Raw genomic sequence first — 20129 nt, 5'->3', positions numbered from 1 at the left:
AAACCTGGGATCCACAGCTCTGTGTGAACTTTTGTTTACCCACAAACACATTAATTTTTAACTGCAAACACAGTGTGTACCTGCAAACCTTTTTTGTAACAGGAAATGTTGGTGCAAATATTCTTTATGCACTCACAAATGTTTTTCATTTATTCAAAAATGACACACACAGCAGCAGATCTCCTTTCGTTTTCAAAAATTGAATCTGTTGAGATATTTTTTTACACATTCAAACACTTGAACTCACTTGATCAAAACATTTTTTACACACTGACACACTGAATTAATAGAAGATGTTTTCACACATTGAGATATGGTCATACACAGCTACAATACTTCTGACCCCCCAGATTGTCCACCCTCCACCCTGGCAGACACACTGCACTAAAGGCAGCACCCTTCTTGACCTCATGTTTGTAATAAAACTCTTTCCGGTTGCTGTAACGTGACATGTTGCTGGGGTCAACATATGCAGTAGATGTCAAAGTCTTGCCCTTTTTGTCATGGCTAAAGGGCCAATATGAATTTTGTTCATACTGGCCAAATCAACTGTAGTATCATCATATGCCAACAGAATATATGTGCTTATTTGTTCAGTCCTGTTCTCAGAATTGGCACCTTTTACATCTCAGGAGATTGCAGGCCTGCATATGTAGTTGTCAAAAAGATCACCAACTAGAAAGACGTGTGGTCAAAATCACCTTGGACTACATCTCCTAGTGTCGGGTGAAATATAGTAGGGAGAAGCAAGAGGCAGGAGTCTTAATGGTGACTTTGCTGTGCCATGGCTACCCCTGCCACTGCTGTTGTTTATAGTGTGAACGGTAGAAAGAAGAAGAAAAGATCGAGAGAAGAAACTTAAAAAAAAAAAGAAAACGACATATTATTGTTGTCGGGCTGTTGAAGGCTGGAGTTTTATGAGCTTCGAGGCCGGGGATGTGGTAGCGGTGATTTATAGCTTTCATTATCAAGGTTTAACCACACTGTTGGTTTCCAATAGACACCACACAGACCTACACACACTTGAGATAACTGAATGCTTGTACTTCACCAGGTTTTGGTGAGCCAGAGGTGCTGGGCATTTTAAGTTTTCTAAAGTGCAGTTTTGACCACAAGGATTAAATGTTAATGCTGCCCAAGGTCTGTATCAGAGGCTGAGGTGCAGGTGGCCTTTGGAGACAGACACACACACGTACACATGACCACACACTCACACACACACCCTTGGCTACCTGAATCTTTTATATTTTTCTTTTCCCGTTCTCACTGTCAAGTGCAGACGAGGGGGAAGTGGAGAGAGCGGAAAGGTTTTTTCCAGCTGAACTTGTGAACTCAAGTTGGGACTCTACACTCCTCTGTCTCCTCAACATTTTCTTCTCTGTCTCACTTTATCTTTTTGTGTTTCTATCTGTAGCACTCTCTTTGGGCTTCAACCCCTCTTTTTTCCCTCTGATTTAGCCTGTTTTTCCTGGATAACACTCTCTCTTATTCCTCTCTCCACCTAACCTTCCTCTCTTCTCTCCCTGCCTCCTCCTTGTGGACTTCAGCTGTGGCGTGATTTACAGTCGTTGCAGAGGAACTGCTACTTTGGTCATGCTTTTCTTCCTCGCCACATTTTGTCAATTCCCCTCTGTACACAGATGATTCCCAGGCTTCTTCAGACACACGCAGACTTGTTCCTTTCTTTTCCTTCCTTTTCTTCTTTCTTCTCTGTCTTTAATTCTACTCATCTTTTTGGCTTGATTGTAGTGATACTTGGCTAAAAAATCGACCACATCGCCGCCACGGCACTCAAACGCCCTCCCCTCAATACCCTTGTGATTAACATTGATTCTCTGAATAGACTCTTCGACCACGCTCACATTACAGGGTTTAATGCTCAGTTCTTATCATTTCCTTAGATCCGTTCATCACATTCATGTTTAATGTGACCCATATCTGAGGCCTCACATGCAACCAATAACGTCACACACGGGCCAGTTGGAATGGCATCAGAAAATGTCACATTTGTAAAACAGCCGTTTTGGGCCGAAATTAATGACATAGCGGTGCAAGCTTCATCTCCAAGTGATCGCTATAGTAGGAAGGTCTGATGATGTCATCCCACATAATAAGTAGCCATGTGCTTCTGTTTGGAAGAGTGTGTAGTGTATTTTCTGAGAAATAGCCCTTCAGAGCAATGGGTGTTTGTTTTTGGGATAAGGGGCTGTTGTACAAATGGGCTTTGGGTCCACCAGCAGTTATTGCTGGTGGTTCTGTGGAGAGCTAAGTGTGGGTGGAGGAGAGGAGTCAAGAGTGATTGGGCCGTGATGTTTAGGGTTTCCCTGAGGTAAAGTTCTTCCGAACGTTAGACTGTCCAGTGCTATGTTCTAATATATCTGTCAGCACCTCACGACAACGCTGTTACTGCATGTAGGTAAGGGGCCAGCTGCAGTCAGGCTGTATTGGCTGGCAACTTGGGCAGCCTAGCGCAGCAGCAGTATGGCTACGGCAGCCTTCTGTAGTTTTGATGAACCGCTCCCACACTGTATGATGAATGATCTGCATCTGCACAGCGACATATGATCGAAAAACCATGGATCTATGGGAAAAGCACACATGAATTCAGATATGACTATTCTCACAGCTTTCGCATGGTCAGTGATAGGATACCTATCAGATTTTGTACAACATATGACAAGCTGCACCGTTCATATGCTCTCCTGTGAAAAGTAATGCGCCACATTCGTATATATCGTATGTTAGGTTGGGGTGGTAGATGGGTCACAGAACATTGGACTTTCTCCCAGGAGACTCATGTAAAGGTACTTTGTCACCATGTTTCCCTTTCTGAATCCAACCATAGTAACTTTAGCTTAAGTACGTAACTTTACATTAAGTATGCCATGTCGTTTGTGGGGCGCTAATTTGTAGCATATCATAGGAACTGTTGTATCAGGATACATAACATATGAAAGTGGCCCTGATCTGATTGGAAAAAAAATTGAGTTTCTGTGTCCACACTACTCTGAAAAAAATCAGATTTGTGTCACATGAAAGCAAGAAAATGAGATTTGGGTCACATTTTCTTGTTATGTGACTGCAGCCTCAGTGTGTTGACTCGTGGAAAATTACACAAAGTTGCACAGACCCACATATACGCAGTCAAAAGCACACACTTCTCATGACTAAAACCATGATGATAGTAAATTGGAGGCTTTTGTGGCCGTTGGGTGAACTCCTCCTGGCATGTCAGGAGCTTCACGAATAGCTTGGCCCATCAAAGCACACTGGCCGTCAGTGCAAGCAAACGCACACGCCAGGTTTCGCTGAATAGCAGCAGCAGCGGCTAAAAGCAGGCCTAATCCAGGCTCCACTCTGAAGAAGGTTTAACCGACAAATAGATTTGATACAGCGGCTCGGCCAGCCTGTATCCCTGTTTTCCGAGGGGCTGAAGAGTGTGGGAGAGGAAAACTGAAGCTTATGTCCCCATGACTAAGGAATGTGAAAAGCAGGCAGCTGAGACTTGATAGAGAGCTGTGGCCAAAACAATGAAGATAGGTTTAGAATAGGCAGAAAGTGAGGATAGGTGGCAAAGGAACAAAGCTGCTTATGCTGGCTTGTGGTGGCTTTGAAATGGCTTTGAAATGGAATCCACAGAGAATTTGAGTTTCTGCAAGTTCTCTGAGCTTCCCCATACACCTTCATGGGGCTTTACAGAGAGCCCTTCTTCACTCCCTCTATGCATCACATAGCACCCCTCATTTTATTGACTCATTCTGTAATGTGGGGCATTCTCTTAGCATTGGGCGTGAGGTTGGTATTTTTATGGGCTATTAAAAAAAAAGGTGTTGATTTTATATCAGTGCAGTTTTTCTTTTCACAGTCTTGGCATTTGTAAAGCCTTGCCAGCTGAGGATTAGAGCCCAGGCTCAGGTAGAGTGGGTTACATAAGAAGTACTTAAAAGGTGCTAATTATTCTTGTAGGTTAAATGCTTCTTCTCAGCTAGACAGGAAGTGAGAACCTAATAGCACACGTGGCAACACTTAAATTTATGTCTTAAGAAATGGGTTACAATGGCAGCTTTTTGGAAGCATATTTTGGTTGAGGCTAATTTATATCAATGGAATTCTTTGTGAAAGAATACAAAACATCACTAATTCTCCCTTTTCTGTATCACAAGATCTACAGCCTTTCATAAGTCTGCATGATTAGACCAAGACAGGAAGAAGTGTGTCATCGTGAGACAGGTTATTTCTAGTCTCTTATGTCATCTCTTGCTCTTCAGAGCCCCTGACATCATTGTTTTGAGAAGAATTGAGCGTAGCGTTAGTTCAGGCAGGACACGATGTCAAGATGTCAAGCTCAGCTCACATCCCAGCTACATAAGCTGATCTCAGACAGCCCAATCAACAGATGGAGCAGCTGATTGATGGAAGGGAGTCAGCTGATAGATCACATGATTCCTTTCTATGCAACCAATTGACGAATCTCATTTAGGGCGCCCCATTTGAACTGCTTCAGCCTACCTGCTGCTGCTTCCTCTGCAAGCTCCATTGCAACCCGTCTCCACTCCAGCTCCTACTTTTCATGCTGTGTCTGACTTATCAGTGTCATTTCTGTTTGTTATTGATGCTGCTCTGTTCTGTTCCCGGGTTTTTTTTTTGCTGCTGCTCTTCCTGTGTTACGCTTCCCCTGTAGGCGCATGGAAGGGCAGTGAGGTTTGCTCTCCTTGCCTCAGGCTGTCCTTGTTAGCACGTGGAAGTGCAGAGTGGTGGGCTCTCTCCGCCTTAGGCTTTTCACATAGACACGTGAAAGACACTTTCTGCATAGGCCCAAGGAAAGGCAGAGAGGCCCCAGAACAGAGCCATACTACCAAATATAATACTGCAACTGGAAATAGAGTTTTCTTTGACTGAAGTGTTTCTGACTGAACTGTAATGGTGAAATTATGACATACCTAAGGACAGCCTAGCAATCATATAGTAGGATCCTAAAGTCCAAGATTACAGAAAAACAAGAAATTTACGTTAAAATCCCTCAATTTCTGGATCAATAACTGAACCTTTGCCAAATATAGCTATATAAATGTTAAATTTTTCACAGCATTGAAGGACTAGCAAAAAAAAAATCTAATGTGAGAATAGGAATGTAAGTTGTCCAACAACAGAAAATAAAATGCAAGTTAAAATTCATGTGTTGAACAACCATGCTTCAGTTAACCTAATAAACTATAAATTCAAAGTTAGCATTAGAAAAAAAAAAATGCAAACTCCCTTTCGCTACTATTGTTGTCGGTTATATAAGTTACACACAGCACTGATGGACTGTCTCCGAAAGCTGGAGATGCTCTCGTCCCGATCACTTCCGAGTCTGCCCAGTTAGCATGAGCTAACACAGCAGCAGCAGTTAACATCCATCGCCGAGCCGTTTAACGGTCCCAGCAAACTAACACCAACATTGAAACGAAAACTGTCTTTAAACCTGGTAATGACCATTAAGTAACGTTAACCGGGTGATGCTTACAGTTATCCCTACACAGACTGCATGGAGCTCACACTCCTGCAGCAGTAGTCTCATGATAAAAACACAGAGGGTGCGACAAGGGGGCAAGGAAGCGCTGAGTGAAGCAGTAAACTGCATGGAGCTTTACAATGAAATAAGATTTTACTTATTTTAAACAGTAAAAATGATATCTAAAAGTCATGTTCACATGTGGGAGGTTGGGTGGCGAATATTCTTTAAGTTGAATTAATACTAACGTCCAAATACTCGAGTACTTATACCAATCCCTATTTGTTATCCATTTTTTGATATATGTGAACTGGTCAACACTATGTGCGGCAGACAGGGTAGAGAAGATGTAAAGTATTGCAATACGGACGACTGCACTGTCGGTTTTGGTCTTTCCCAGGGTTTGTTGACATTGACAGAGATATTCAACAATGCTAACTTTATCCTTTAAAAACACATTAAGGATGAAAGGTGGTTTCTTTGATGTGTCCAGTGCAGTTCCCAATAAGGATTTGATCCCACAGCCCAGAGGAACCATGACCATCAGTAGCTGACTGGGAAGAGAACTAGCTCCTTAAACCCTCTGCTGCGTTCTTGTGCATCCTGCCAGACATCTGGACGTTGTCTCTTTTACGACCTGCAACTTGAGCTAATGCTCTGTCTGAATCCAGTATACCACAGCATGATTTGTATTGTCAAGCTGTCTCCTAAAACAACCCTGCCAAAGTACACATTCTTCCTAATCACAGCATTTACTCTGGTCATATTGGATTTTGTTTTATTGCTAATGGATGGAACATGCTTCAGATCTGCAGTAATAATGCATTATGGAGGGAAATCAGCTGTTGGTCTTGTAAACTTTACATTTTATGGAATGTTTTGCAGATTGAATTTGACATTTGGTGCTTGACTTTACCAGACATGATCTCTAAATCCAAGGTAGTGTGCAGTTGAGAGGCCTGAATGTGTTTGATCATCCCTAACAAACAAAAGCTGATGTTGAAAATCACAACTGACTTCTCACGGAGCCCCCACACTTTGTCGTTTCAAAAGACGTGAAGATCTATCAGCTTGTTTTTCTGTGATATTTTTTTTTAATTTCAAGGTTACAGTAAGCTGCCCTAGCTCCAGGGCTGGTGTAAAAGCATCTGGAGGAGCTTGTGGCTTTGGCCTTGGACGTGAACTCTCCTGCCAGCCCACACGATGACTTTACCAGCTCTGACCTGTTTTGCCCTTCTCTTTTTCTTCCGTTCTCCCTTTCTCCCTGCTCTCCAGAACCTGCATCTCTCTTTCATTTCTCTGCCATCTGTCTGCCCTCTCTCTGAAACTCTTTTGCCCTCTCCTATCTAGCAGTCACAGTACCGGTCGTAGCTGCAGCTGCGTGTGCTTCCCCAGACAAGCTTGATTGGATTATGCAGTTTCATATGAAGCTCTGATTCCATCGCATTCCTAATAAATGACTGCTTACAGTTATGTTTAATAAATTATTTCATGTTGATTTTTTTTTTTTTTTTAGGTTATCCAGCTAGCACAGCAAGCAGGCAGTCACAGGCAGTATTTTCATATATAATTTTCTTCTCAACTTTTACAAAAGCTGGCAAAACTGGGTACTTTGGTGTCAAATTTAACTCCTGTGTGTCATGTGAACCCACAGTCAGAGGCCACACTTTATAAATGTGTTGAAACAGAGCTCACAATCATTAACTAGTAACATTAACAGAGCATGACTAATGGACAAGTTCCTGTTAGCGTGTGGCCTTGTGAAGCCAATCGAAGTTAGGCCATGCGGCAGTAGTCATCACCAGCATCCCAGTGGATAAGTGGTGGGGTGGAACAAAAGGTTGTCCACTTAGTTACTGTACTGAGTGTTTCATTCCAGTGTGTATGCTCACTTCCATTACATGCTTTCCTATTATCTCCTACAAATGTGGGTCATTGATGTGTAAACTGTTGGCTGCTAACATTGTTAGACTCAAGATTACTCAGCCAGAAAACCTAAAAAAAATCTTCTGTAACATGACTAAAGCAGGCTTAACTAACCCAAGTTAAACATCTGCAGATTGGTCAAGCAGGGGAAGATGAATGGACTGGTGAGATACAGTATGATAGGATGACAGAGGTTTGTTGTAGTTGACTCATGCCTCAGCTATGTGTGTCCTTTTATCTGCTAAGCGGATAGTGGTAGAAAGTGTGTGTGTGTGTGTGTGTGTGTGTGTGTGTGTGTGTGTGTACTGAGCAACTGTGTACATGTGTTCCAGTTTGCATAGAGAAGATGGTTTCCCCCAGATTGACATGGGTGGACCATTAGCAAGCCTCATTAGGCTGAATGCCAGCATGCAGAAACAGACGATGGAGAGGTCCAAGGTCCAGGTTAGCAGTCTGTACTAATAGCTTGGCATATAAAGAGATGAAGCTGACTGTTTAGGTTCGGAAGATACAAATGAGTTTGGAGAGTAAATCTGAGTAAGTTTGGAGTAGAGGATCGGAATATTAAAATAAGTTTGTGGTTTCTTGTGATCGGAAGTTTTGTAGAGAAGGAATGCAGTTTTTTTTCTGGCTGATAATAGTGCTCACCTTGAATACTGCTTTTAATTGTCTCTCTTAACACCTCTGCTACACAATTCCCTCAACTGTTACAAGGTGTTGAATAAGGCTACATTCACACCAGATCAGGCATTTTGGCGATTAGCTGCAGGGTTGTACAGCGGTGTGAGAGTGTCACTAATATGGCCCATTTGTGGATGGATGGAGAACAGCTACAGTGAGCCAATCTCCCCATTGTCTTCGCTAAGTTGTGTTCACAGACACAAACAAAGCGAGTGCTCGTCTTTGTTCTTTTTACTCACTATAATATTTAACTATAGAAATAGACTGTATTTCTTTTTCCAGTGGTCTGCAGGTGTCTTTTGGCGTGATCGCTGGTTACGTTATTGGCCAGCCCAGTGTGACATCATGTTGCATTTCTCCAAAAGTTTATATTGCTTCTACTTTTTGCCCCATGCCGCTGTGTGTTATTTTTCTGCATCCCCCCCTCCTCACTGCAGCAGCCTAGATGCACTACTCACATTTAAATTAATGGGAGGACTCATTGCATGTGAATGCAGCCTAAGAGATCACACACATGCTGCATCTTTAACCTCTTGGAAAACGTGAGGTCAGGCGCTGCCTCTGCTGCATCTGAGGATGCTAAGCAACCTTGACAAGCACTGTATCACAGCCTATTTACCTGAAATCCTGAATGCAGAGCTGATTTTCTTCCACATGCTGTTTTTACGTGTGTAGGCGTATCGTCTGTGGGTCAGACTTTTATGTATGTACCATAGACTTATACTTACGGAAGAAGGAAAAGATCTGTGTCGACTGTGATTGGTTATTCCTTGTCACATGACATGTGGTGCGTGCTGCTGCATTCCAAATGTTGAACTCGGTTTATCTCAAGAGTGCAGCCGTTGCACCCTGAAAAATAAGTGTTAGGGAAGGCGTGCGCGCCGTGACGGTGTTGCTCTGGCGGGCCTGCCATGCATCTACATTGAAAACAATGACTTTGAGGGCACAAAAGATGCGGCATGTGTAGGCCCTCTAAGAATGATAATAAATATGTGATAAAATTCTTGTTACTAAGTTTGAACCTCAAGTGTGATCTAATCTCAGTTATGAGACAACATGCTGCATGGCATCTTGGATATCAGATCTCTCAGGTTAATCGTACAAGAGACTTGAGTGCTTCGCTAATACCTTGCACAAATCAGTTCCTTGTTTTTTTAATATGTTAAGCCAGTTCCTGTTAATACTACTTAGTGAAGTCATTTTGTCTCTCTGTATAAATTTGTTTGGGCAGAGCTGGTTTAATTAAACTTTAAATCACATCAAGTCAAGTTCATACAGATTGTGTTTGTCAGATCTGTCAAACCGTGGTGCCATGAGTCGGGGCTAACAAGGTAATTACTGGATTGCCGATATCTGGTGGGAAGCAGAAAGTTAAAGTTGGTTGTAATGAGTCAAATCAATTGAATCCACAGGACCACACAGATGGAACTTATATCGAGTCTGCAGAGTTGGCGGCTCCAGGAAATCCAGCCAACCTCCACAGAGAGAAAATGAAATGTGTGTGCTGGTGGATGTGTGTTTAAAAACAACTGCCAGATGACTTGTTGAGCTCTGAATACACTGGACACCTCTGTCATTGACTGGTTTGAAGCACGATTTGCGATTTTTCCTTTGCATTCTCTGCTTTGTTGCTGTCAGCACAAGCTGCCTATGAGCATCATAAATGTAGATCCCTTCTGTCTCTGCTCTAATGGATAATATTCATTAGACTGTGAAAATTAAAGCTTGTGCATCATTAGAGGCATGATGGTTTTAGAGTCTTGTTAGCGTGATGGTCCTTGAACTTGGATTACCACTACCATTTTGAGATACTCCATTAAAATCCATACTGATATGTTTTCCCAGAGGCTTTTTAAGCTGATTTTAACAAGCTGAAAGATTTTGTGTCACCTTGTTAAAGATACAGAGTGTGACCCATCCTTTGCAGGGATGTGCCGCATATTCCCCTCAACCATTTCTGCAATTTAAAATGGAATAAAATGCAACCAGTCATTAACTCATACACACTTTTTGCAGTGGGACCCAGCTTAGATTTTGCATTCTCAAAAAGAAAGCCAAGGCTCTTGTTGTTATCTCTGTCTCAGTTTTCATCAGGACGCTGTCGTGAAAGAGGTTATTGTTCTCAGGGGGATTTAGCTTTTAAGATAATGGTATCACATAAAACTAGTCTCCAAAGCAGGAGGTGTCACTGAAACCAAAACCAAACTCTGGCTTTCCAGTGATTTCAGGTTCTGTCTTGAGCAATGTGAGAAGATTTTCTGGTATGCACAACACCTGTTGTATTGTAATGAGGAATCTAACTCAGGCAGCAGACAGTCCAGAGCGCCAGCTTCAGGTCTCTGTGCCTGGTCGAGCTGAAATTATGAGTCTGTTTATTGTTGAATAAATGCACATACAATTAGTTGACAATGATTTTGATAATTCGTGAATAGTTTCAAGCTTCAGTTAATCAGTTAGCCTGCTAAATTCAGCCCTAATTATTTCTCACAAACTTCTTGATCAACATAATGAAGGGCCTGGTTAAAAAGTCTCAAATTTGCAAGCTTAAATGTTTGATATTATATGAATGAAAGATTAACAGGGAGAATATGAGTCCTGAAGTTGACGTGACATGACCATCTTGAGAGGAGATATATCACTCTGTTGGAGTTGTGGGAACCACTCAGTCGACTGTTATGACCTGCCGCCGGTGATGCATTTCATTTTAACAGAGGAAAGTGACGGTCAGCGCTGCTGGCAAAAATTGAGAAGATGCTACCTGAATGTTTTATAGACTGCTTTTGCTAATGAGAAAGAGAAAGTGTGTTTTGCCAACGTGGGTGTCAGAAACTGTCGCTCTTCAACCAAATAATTAATCTAAACTGATATAAATTTAACTTTCTGGTGCAGTAAAATGCTGGCACTGTAAAGCCAGGCTTCCACTAAGGTGTTTGTGTTTGAGGAGGGCAATTCAGTAAAATTCAATAGAGTAAAGTTCAGTAGAATTGTATTTTTAGGCTTTTTAGCCGATACCGATCCTTGAAAATATCCCTGGATCGGTACCTGTATCTTAGGGTTGCTAATTTAGAAATTGTTTTGTGGCGGATAGCTGATCTTCTTTAGCCAATCATTGACCGTAAACTGACATTGTAGAGCTGCATCTAGTGTTTTGCTTCAATTAGGGCCTCCTTTCCCCACTGTCACTGACTTTCTCTTTATCATGACACTACTGCTGTGGGAGTGTGAGCGCCACACATGCACAGTGACTGGACTAACTGTTAGCATCACACGGCTAATGTTACCTAACATGTTTAACAAGAGCTGTGCAGCTGTGAATTTGTTGGGAGCGCTTAACAGCTTGGTGTTGGATATTAGCCGCTGCTACTGTGTGAGTTTGTGCTAAGTGGGCAGGCATTGAACTGACCTCTGCCTCTGGGTCATAAGCTTGTTGAGGGGTTTGTGGTCGTCTCCTACAAGCAATATTGTTGCATTGCCCTGCCGGCGTCGTACGAATCCAAGCTAGGTAGAAGCAGACTCTGCTTTCTCATCATCTCCCTGTGTTGCCAGTATAATACATTTGATGTACATTTCAACTGTTTAACTGATTAGTATTAATTGCTCAGTTTTTTTTATTGTCAGTTAATGGTTAAACAGCCAATCATTAATAACCTTACTGTCTCTCTTTCAGGGTCGCCTTAGAACCTTCAGACCGTGTCGTCTGCAGTTCACTGGCCTCGACGAGATACTGGAATCATCAGTGAGTATCCAGCTTACTCACTTTTGGTTTGAGGGTCTGCTGTTCAAAATCTGTTTGTGTTCAGGCTGAGTTAAATTTACAGGCAACACTTGTACAAGTGTTGTCAAGGTAACTGTTCTTCTGCTGCACTTATTTTTTCAAGAAAGACCACTGAAATTCCTCAAGTGAAAGACCCTGTACGACAGAGCTGTTCAGGAGAAAATACACAAATTTTCATCAGTCTTATTGTCCCCACCTTTGGGGAAAATTTACTGATGACAGATATTGACTACCATCAGGGTTTAGTGACAGGGTTTTCTTTTTACATCGCCACTTGAACAAATGACCAGCCATTTTTCTGTTTTTTTTCTTTCTCTAAACATTTATTCTGTGGCCTTACCATCATTTTTTTTGTTGTATCCCATTATTATAAACATCTCAATTCATTGTAAATGTGTTATTCCTATTATCCACCAATAAGTTAAAAGGTCTGTCCCAGCACTAAAAAGTTAATGCCTCCTACTTGAGATCTGGAGTTATACTCAACAGATGGGGTGTCTAGCAATGTAGTTAAGTTGTGTGAAGAAAATGCCAAAGGATAATGTTCTGGTTGTCTTTGGCTATAAAAAATGTAAGATATAGACTTAGAAATTCTAATATAATATAGTATATAAATCTTAGGGAATAATATGGATTGTAAAAATGAGGAGTAATCTGCGTTGAGATGAAACATGGTGAGTAGGTGGCCCTTATCTATGAGATTGAAACGGCATGTTTTGTTCCAGTAAATGCTTTGCTTCTCTCTCTCTCTCTCTCTGTTTCTTTCCCTCTCTCGCTTCTTTTTCTTTCTCTCTCACCTCCTCCTCCAGCCAGCAATGCCGCTCTCCTCCCCTCCCACACACACACATAGACACATAGATACAGACACTACTATGCTCACACAAGTATGAAGGAGGAAGGGGTAGAAAGACAAGGAATGAGAGATAGCACGGAGCATGAAAGAAAAACACACCAGGGAAGAGACACAGAGATGATGATCATAAAAAGTGGGAGAGGGGAATATAATGAGAGTAATCAAACCAGGGCTGGGGTCGATATTGACAATTATCACAATAAATGTCAGATCATTACTTGAAAAATAGACTGATTTTTTTCTTCTGAGTGAAAGGTTATTTATTGTCAGAATGTGACAAACAAACAGCAGAGCATTTCACAAATCTGAGGTAGATACAAAACAATGATAATCGAAATTATGATTGTAAATAATGAATAGACAGTGAAATCTGAATTTTGGTCAGCATAATGTCAAACCCAGACAGTGTTTTAGCTGACAGTGTGAACAAAATAAATGAACAAAAGAATACTGTGGTCTGTATTTTATGTAAAAGTTTTAAACACACAGCAAGTAATTTTTGCCATTTCTCAATCAAAACATCAATGACAGACTTTGATGACATTGTGAAGTAGCGCAGGATCATTCATTGTTAAATGACGTGGGAAAAACCTGACATTATAACATGAATTAAATAACTTATCATTAGCATTAGACGAGTCGACTGTGAGCTACTGTAGCTAACGTTATGTCGTGAATTCAATTTATGTTGTAGCACTGCGCTGTTATCCGGGGCCAAAACAGTCATACTAAAATTTATCAGCATGTTGAATGTTGTTGTAACATTATCATGTTACTGCTGTGGTTCCCAACTGGTGGGTCACGGCCCAAAAGTTGTATGGGGCCCATTCTGAATGGACCGCAAGTGACCCGCAAACAAGTTTGTGAAAAACACACTTAATTGTTAAGTACACTGAATTTCCAGCACAGAGCTTTTATTTTAAAGTGCTGTGTCCTGCTGTTTACTCGTTCAACAACATGGCCATACGCAAGTTTGATGCTTAATGTATTAAACTGTGTGGACCTGGAACTAATGACTAAGGAGAAGTCTGGCTGAACCAGTTGGGAACTAGCTTGGTGGCTGGTCTTGACTTCTTTTGCTTCCACTACTACTTCTTATTTTGTTTAATGGCGGTTGGCAGCTGGCATTTATGGTGCCCTGTTCTCCTGGTATAGGGGTAGTTTATTATCTTGAACATTTATCCAACATTTGTTATATTTTAATCAAGGAAAATTATATTGAGATAATCATTTTATCGCACAGCCCTAGATAATTGTTATATTGCTAAACCCAAACAGGAGGAAACAAATTAAAATTAAATACTTGAGTGCATTTTATTAAAAGCTACAAGGGCCCAAAATTAACACCAGTAGTCAATAAAGTTAGTAGATTTGTGGAACTCACTCTGTCTGTTAAGAAACAAAGATACAATCCAAATATGCAGTGTAAGTTAAAGAAAATGTATGTGAAAATTACAAAAAACCTAGTCTAGCATCTTCTCATGTACATGAAGCATAATTTGAAGCAGTGGAAATCAACTTTGTATTTTAACACAGACATGGTACTGGACAAGCTAAGTTTCTTCATGCTTATAGTAGGTCCTAGAAGATAATGGATTTTATCTATTTAAAAATGATTGCAACCGGGTCCCGTTTAAGGTCTTGGTGCTTCCAAATTTTAAAAGATTTGTCACCTTACATTCTAAATCACCAGAGACCACAATCAATTTCAAGCTCAGTAAATGTATTTTTGTTTTTTATGTTGAGGCCTTCAAGCTACAGAGACAAAGCGCAACACATCATGTTCTGAAAACCACGCCCAGGGGGAGGAAAACAAACGGTGTCATAATATGCAACTTAGGGCTAGAGCGCTAACAAAATGCCTGTAGCTCAGTAAAAACAGTAGATATCAGCATGTCAAATGATTGTTTTAACACCTTATGTCGATATTGTCGGTCTGTCTCAGTGTCCCTTCTCCTTAAGTTACTAAAGATTCCACTAAATGGCCAATGGTGACATACTCTGATATTTACAGCTGTTTGATTGAATCACCAAGTAAGATCATTAGTTAAGGTGACACAGTTCAAAACCAGGCCTTGCAAAGCTTAGTTAGCTTCAGCCTCTACAGTTTGTCTGGCTAAATTAGCAAAATACTTGCTGCCAACGATATACTGGATATCAGGATCCTACGGTTTTCCCATTCTCCTTGCTGATGCCTCATGTCTGTATCCACTTTTTCTTAAAAGCTCAGTTTTTTGGTTTGGCACCTTTATAAAAACTTAGATCTGGGTCCTTTACCCTATTGGCAGTGCATCCCATCACACAGCAGCTTTAAAGCATTTTTCTGTTGTTTGCTTGCAGATGGAAAAGATAAGGAGGCACTTTTACTCAATATAAAGTCAATGGAGAACAATGGATTGTTTTCCCCTCTGGTGGGGGTGGGACTTAAATGTGCTCTGTCTCTAAAGACTGTATCAAATTTGACAACAGAAATATTCTAAATGTGTCCTTTTGTATTTCTTGTTGGCATTTTTGCAGTGTATGTGAATGACATCAGCCGACAGGAAGTAAACATGGACTCAAGCTGTTGCCTAGCAATGCAATTCCAGTGGAACGGTCCATAGAGACAAACTATTTTGCCCTTTATCTTTAAGCTAAAGCATGCCAGCTGTGGATGTCTATCTTTTTTTGCACACAATAGTATCCATTGCATCAATTGTGCCTCAGTTGTTCATTAGTTGTCTGGGATTCTCTGAACAACCTCTGTTGCCAAAGTGCAGCACCGATTATGTAAGACTGTATGCTTATACATGGATGCAAGGGATGTACAATAGCTGCGTCTGCATTCAGTCAGGTACAATGCACTGCTGTGTCCACACAGGCCCATTAAATTTTGTCTGAATGGAAATAGAGTGTCTATGAGCAGAGCTCTCCCTTCCTGTCGAATGTTTGCCCTGGTTTTCCAGGTTTTGTTCTGCTTGTAGTAAACTCTGCGTGGCCTTGACAAATCGTCTGTGGTTGTATCACAGGCTTAGATATGTTTGTATGCAGTGAGGCTGTACTTTGAGGACTTCTGTCATTGCGGATGGTTCCCCCAGTGCTGCCTCTGACAGCTGTGCTTTTACTGGATGGATGGATGGATGGATGGATGCATGCATGCATGGATGGAAAGAAAGAAAAGAAAAGAGAGAGAGAGGGTAGTTGACTGGATGGACTGACTACTCACGTACTTTCTGTATCCATCTCTCTTTTTCCCACTTTCAGTCTCAGCATCTCATCTCCTCCCACATGCTCTCACATTGAGTGAGGAATCAATCCTTCTCACTTCTATTATATCTCCCTATCAATCTCTATCGCTCTTCCTGCCACTTCATTCTGGCCATTCTCTACGAACCGAATACGCTTGCTGTGGGCACAAATGAGCGCGTGTCTCTGCAGTCCCACAGCAATCATACCACGTCCTCATTAGGTCTATTCTAGTGGCCCGCCTTATCCTGCTTCATCCCTTTCCTCCTATAATTGGGCAAAAGCCTCTGCCTACCTGTCAGCTAGAGCCCCAATACAAATGCTGCAATTTATTCCTTACTGCCACAGGGTCTATTAGCTGTGTGTAGGTTTTGACAATGGCCTCAGAGTAGCCATGGGTCACTGCTGTCCAGTGTCATTTTCAGTAAATGGTTGGACCCTGTGGAGTCAGATATGGTTCAAACCACCACCACCTTTGCCGCCTTATTGATAATGGCTGCACTCCACATAGAAAGAAAGGAGGATTAAATGTATACTGTTTGTTTCCCGGCCCTTTAGGTCAAAGTAGAAGATTTTTAGCCTCATTATTGCTCTGTTTTTTTACATCATGACTAGTGTTAAAGATAAAGGTTGCTTGTTTGGCGTGGTTCCCTTTACAGATGACCTTGTGAAGGGCTCTCTTCAGAATGTTTTGAGAATGTTCTGGACAAACAGACACATTAAGGATTTGCATTTGCATGCACAACATGTAAATGAAAAATGATTTAAAATACTGTAAATAGCAGGGCTGTACGTTAAGTTTTTGCACACAGCACTGGAGCTACAGAGGTTTAAAGGTTTGCAGCACAGGACACAAAACTATAACATGAGTATAAAAGTATCAAGTAGGCCTAAATATATTGTAGTTTGAAACAAAACAAAAATGTTTGTGGGGGAGGTAAAAAGTTGCTTTCCATCTGTTGGCCTTTCAAATGAATCTAGTGCTGGAATATTATTTAAATCATTTTATTTATTTAGGCTTTTAATCTTATTTATGCACAGAGTATCAACAGAGAGGCCGAGGGACAGAAAGAGCGAGAGACATTTTGTCCACGTTATATACGTCTTGTATGTGAAACGTCTGTGTTGCCGCTGCATTTTTTAAACACATCTGTCATCTGCATCCAGGCGCTGTCTCCATGTCACAAAATAGACTACAACGACAAGAAGACAAGAAGAATGGCAACGTGCTATGATCCACCTCACACATAAACTAGCAGCACAGCACTGGATTGCACGTGTGCGGTGCTCATTTCATTCATCTCACAGACTAATTTAGTGTAGCACGTGCAACATACAGACTGAGTCCGTGCCACTCTGCAGTTACACCTCCAAAACACCAGTCGGCGGCGGGTTTTCTGTGAAGTGCTGTAAAGTTTAGTTGATTCAAAACACACCTGAAACACACATTAAACATGGTTTAGTAGAAACAATTTCAAACGCAAGTACACAAATTGGCTTCACTATAACTCGCACATTTACAGACAAAGCACTTGTCTTCTGCCCGACACATTTTCCCCACAAATACAACATGCTAATGTTTTTAGCACAAGCCTATGACATTTTACATTGTATAAATTAGCTTGGCGGCTAGCAGACTTTTCCTCTACTCAAATGAAGCCAGGTACAACAGCAACAGTTAACAAAGGTAACTTTACAAAATTTGGCTCCATCACAACTCACAAGGTTCCCTGACAAAACAACTGTCTTATACTAAACACGTTTTCCAAACAAATACAACATGCTAACGTTTTTAGCACAAGCATATGGCATTTTACGTTGTATAAATTAGCCTAGCGATGAGCAGAGATTTCCTCTACTCATATGGAGCCAGGACAAATCACACACAAGAATTAAAATGCTAGTTTAGTTTTAGTTTTTACTGTTTTTTTAACTAGTTTTTACCTTCACAATGTATTGTTTATTATCTGTGAAATAAAAGTAAATAAAAGCTTCGTTTCCACTGAGGGAAATGGTTTTAGCTTACAAAAATAGACAGGAGGTCTGCGATGCAGCAATGGTAGTTGCATTTCTGGGAAGGTTCATGGCACCGGCATAGGGTACGGTGAAGGCTCTGCGTCAACGCAGAGCTTATGCCGTTTGTGCCGGGTTTGAGAATATTTTGGTTATCCAATGGTCAACCATGTACAGAATGGTCCTCTTTATTTATTTAGCTTATTTCAAGTTAATTAAAAAGTTGATCTACTTAAGTGTTCTCTTGTTCTTAAATGTTCTTGTAGTTGATTTAATACCACCCACACCCACCCGCCCCCTCAAAAAAAATTTGGATGGATTTGAAGAATCATTAAACCCTTACATTAAATATCTCTTCATTATCAAAATAAGACAAGCACAAGGCTTTGTGCCAAATTGGGTTTGAAGTGAGGGTGCATTTTCACAGTTTTGTTCTTCGGGGAGAACCCTGCTGTTGTGTTTAAGAATGCAACACATGTTGAGTTGCATGAGTCTTGAGAACAAGAGGAAATGTTGAAGCAAAATAACCTTCACCTTTACAGTTGTTGTGCTTCTGTATTGTGCTGTCGGCAGAGCTTGTTGATATAATAGAACTAGTTTGTGTGGCAGGAAAGTGTGTGCAACATGCAAACCCATTCTTACTGTTTGTGGCAAGTATGGTTGATCCTGAAATGGCCTCTACTGTGCTGCTATGTTTATTTATATCAGTGTCACATATGTCATGAAGGCAGAAGCAGTAGATGTAAAACACAGACAGTAGAAAAAAGCTTTTGTAGAAGCGTTCGTATGTGACGTTCAAGACTAAATACAGTTGTATGAACAAACCGCTTTCATGTCTTAAAAAGTTAAACCTTAAATTAAAGCATGCATGCTGTGAGCCTTTTCATTTATGCAGTAACAACAACTAGCAGGAACATAAAACAAAAACTGGCAGCATAAAAATATTGGCAGCAGTAAGAAGACACATCACAAAATCTTGATCAAAGAGTCTGTATTGAGGCTCTGTACATAAGCGTCTGATTGCAGTAGTATAATTTGCAGTCCTACAGAGCATGTGCTGTAAACACAACAGAGTAGTATTAACACACTCTAACACTTAAGCAAATAATCCCCTGTTTATTGAGCTATTGTTGAACTACTTTGGAAATGGTTTTTATTTTTCTTGAAAGCCACTCTTACCCAGACTTCAGTCATGAGCATGCCTGGCTCACCCATTCCCTGTATGACCTGTCACTTCCTCACGGGAAGCAGGAAGCGGCTGAGATGTGTTTCCTGTTGGAATGTGAGACGGCTTCCTCGGCTACAGCAAAGGCTTTCACAGCCCTGTCGGAAAGAAAAAGGAAGGAACAGCGTTTCCTTACTATTTAGTCACTGCACATTACAGCCACGTGCATTTAACTTTTACTTTATCCACACCTTAATGCAAGGTATTAAACCACTTTAATTCTAGTTTAACTCAAGTGGTTTTTTTTGTCTTTTTCCAGGGTGTCTGCAGGTTCTTAAAAAGTCTTAGAATGTTACATTTTATAACAATGAGGCCTTAAAAGTCATTAAATAGTCACAAATTTGAATTGGCTGTGAGGTCTTAACTACTACAAACTTTTGATCCTATTTAATTGATCCATTTTTTAAATTTCTTTTTATGAAAATGAGTGAAGCCTTTCTATGTAAAAGTCCACAAGTCTAATGTTACGAATCTTTAAAAAACTATAATACTGTCATTTTACTTCACACTTACTTTTACCTGTTGGCAAAATGCAGATTGACTTAACTCACTCTGATAACCATATTCCTACGTAACACTCACCTCTGCGCAAGACCACATACATTTACTACTTACCTGCAATGTGTTCTTATGATGCTTGTCCAAAAATCTGTCCTAAATTTAGTCAAAAGTTGTCTTGAACGGATCTTAAAAAGCATTAAATTGAACTATCTGATACCCATAGACACCCTGTTTTCTCTTCTGATAAAAATGCAAACATTCCCTGTCATGAGACTTGGGTGGTGTATATCTTTTCATACCTTTTTCACCCTATTAAACAGAAAAATGCAACCACACACCTTCAAAATTCAAGTTTTTGTCTTTCACCGAACTTAACTGCCTCGTTAATTCATCGTAAAACACACTTTATTAAAACTCACCAAAGCTGTCTCGGTAA

At 40.8% G+C, this 20129-nt stretch overlaps 1 protein-coding gene across 8 annotated transcripts in view; it reads left to right on the top strand.

Annotated features, from left to right (window-relative positions):
• sipa1l1 (signal-induced proliferation-associated 1 like 1) overlaps window positions 1–20129 on the top strand; it is a 128401-nt gene that overhangs the window by 28042 nt on the left and 80230 nt on the right. For all 8 annotated transcript variants that reach the window (XM_049589536.1, XM_049589532.1, XM_049589537.1 and 5 more), the window contains one exon: window positions 11769–11837. The gene's annotated coding sequence lies outside the window, so the exon portion shown is untranslated. The remainder of the gene's footprint in view (window positions 1–11768; window positions 11838–20129) is intronic.

The sequence above is a fragment of the Epinephelus fuscoguttatus genome, linkage group LG11 (assembly GCF_011397635.1).
Source record: "Epinephelus fuscoguttatus linkage group LG11, E.fuscoguttatus.final_Chr_v1".
Classification (NCBI taxonomy): Eukaryota; Metazoa; Chordata; class Actinopteri; order Perciformes; family Serranidae; genus Epinephelus; species Epinephelus fuscoguttatus.
The sequence above is the reverse complement of the archived record's forward strand: the minus strand, read 5'-3'. Positions and strand labels throughout refer to the sequence as shown.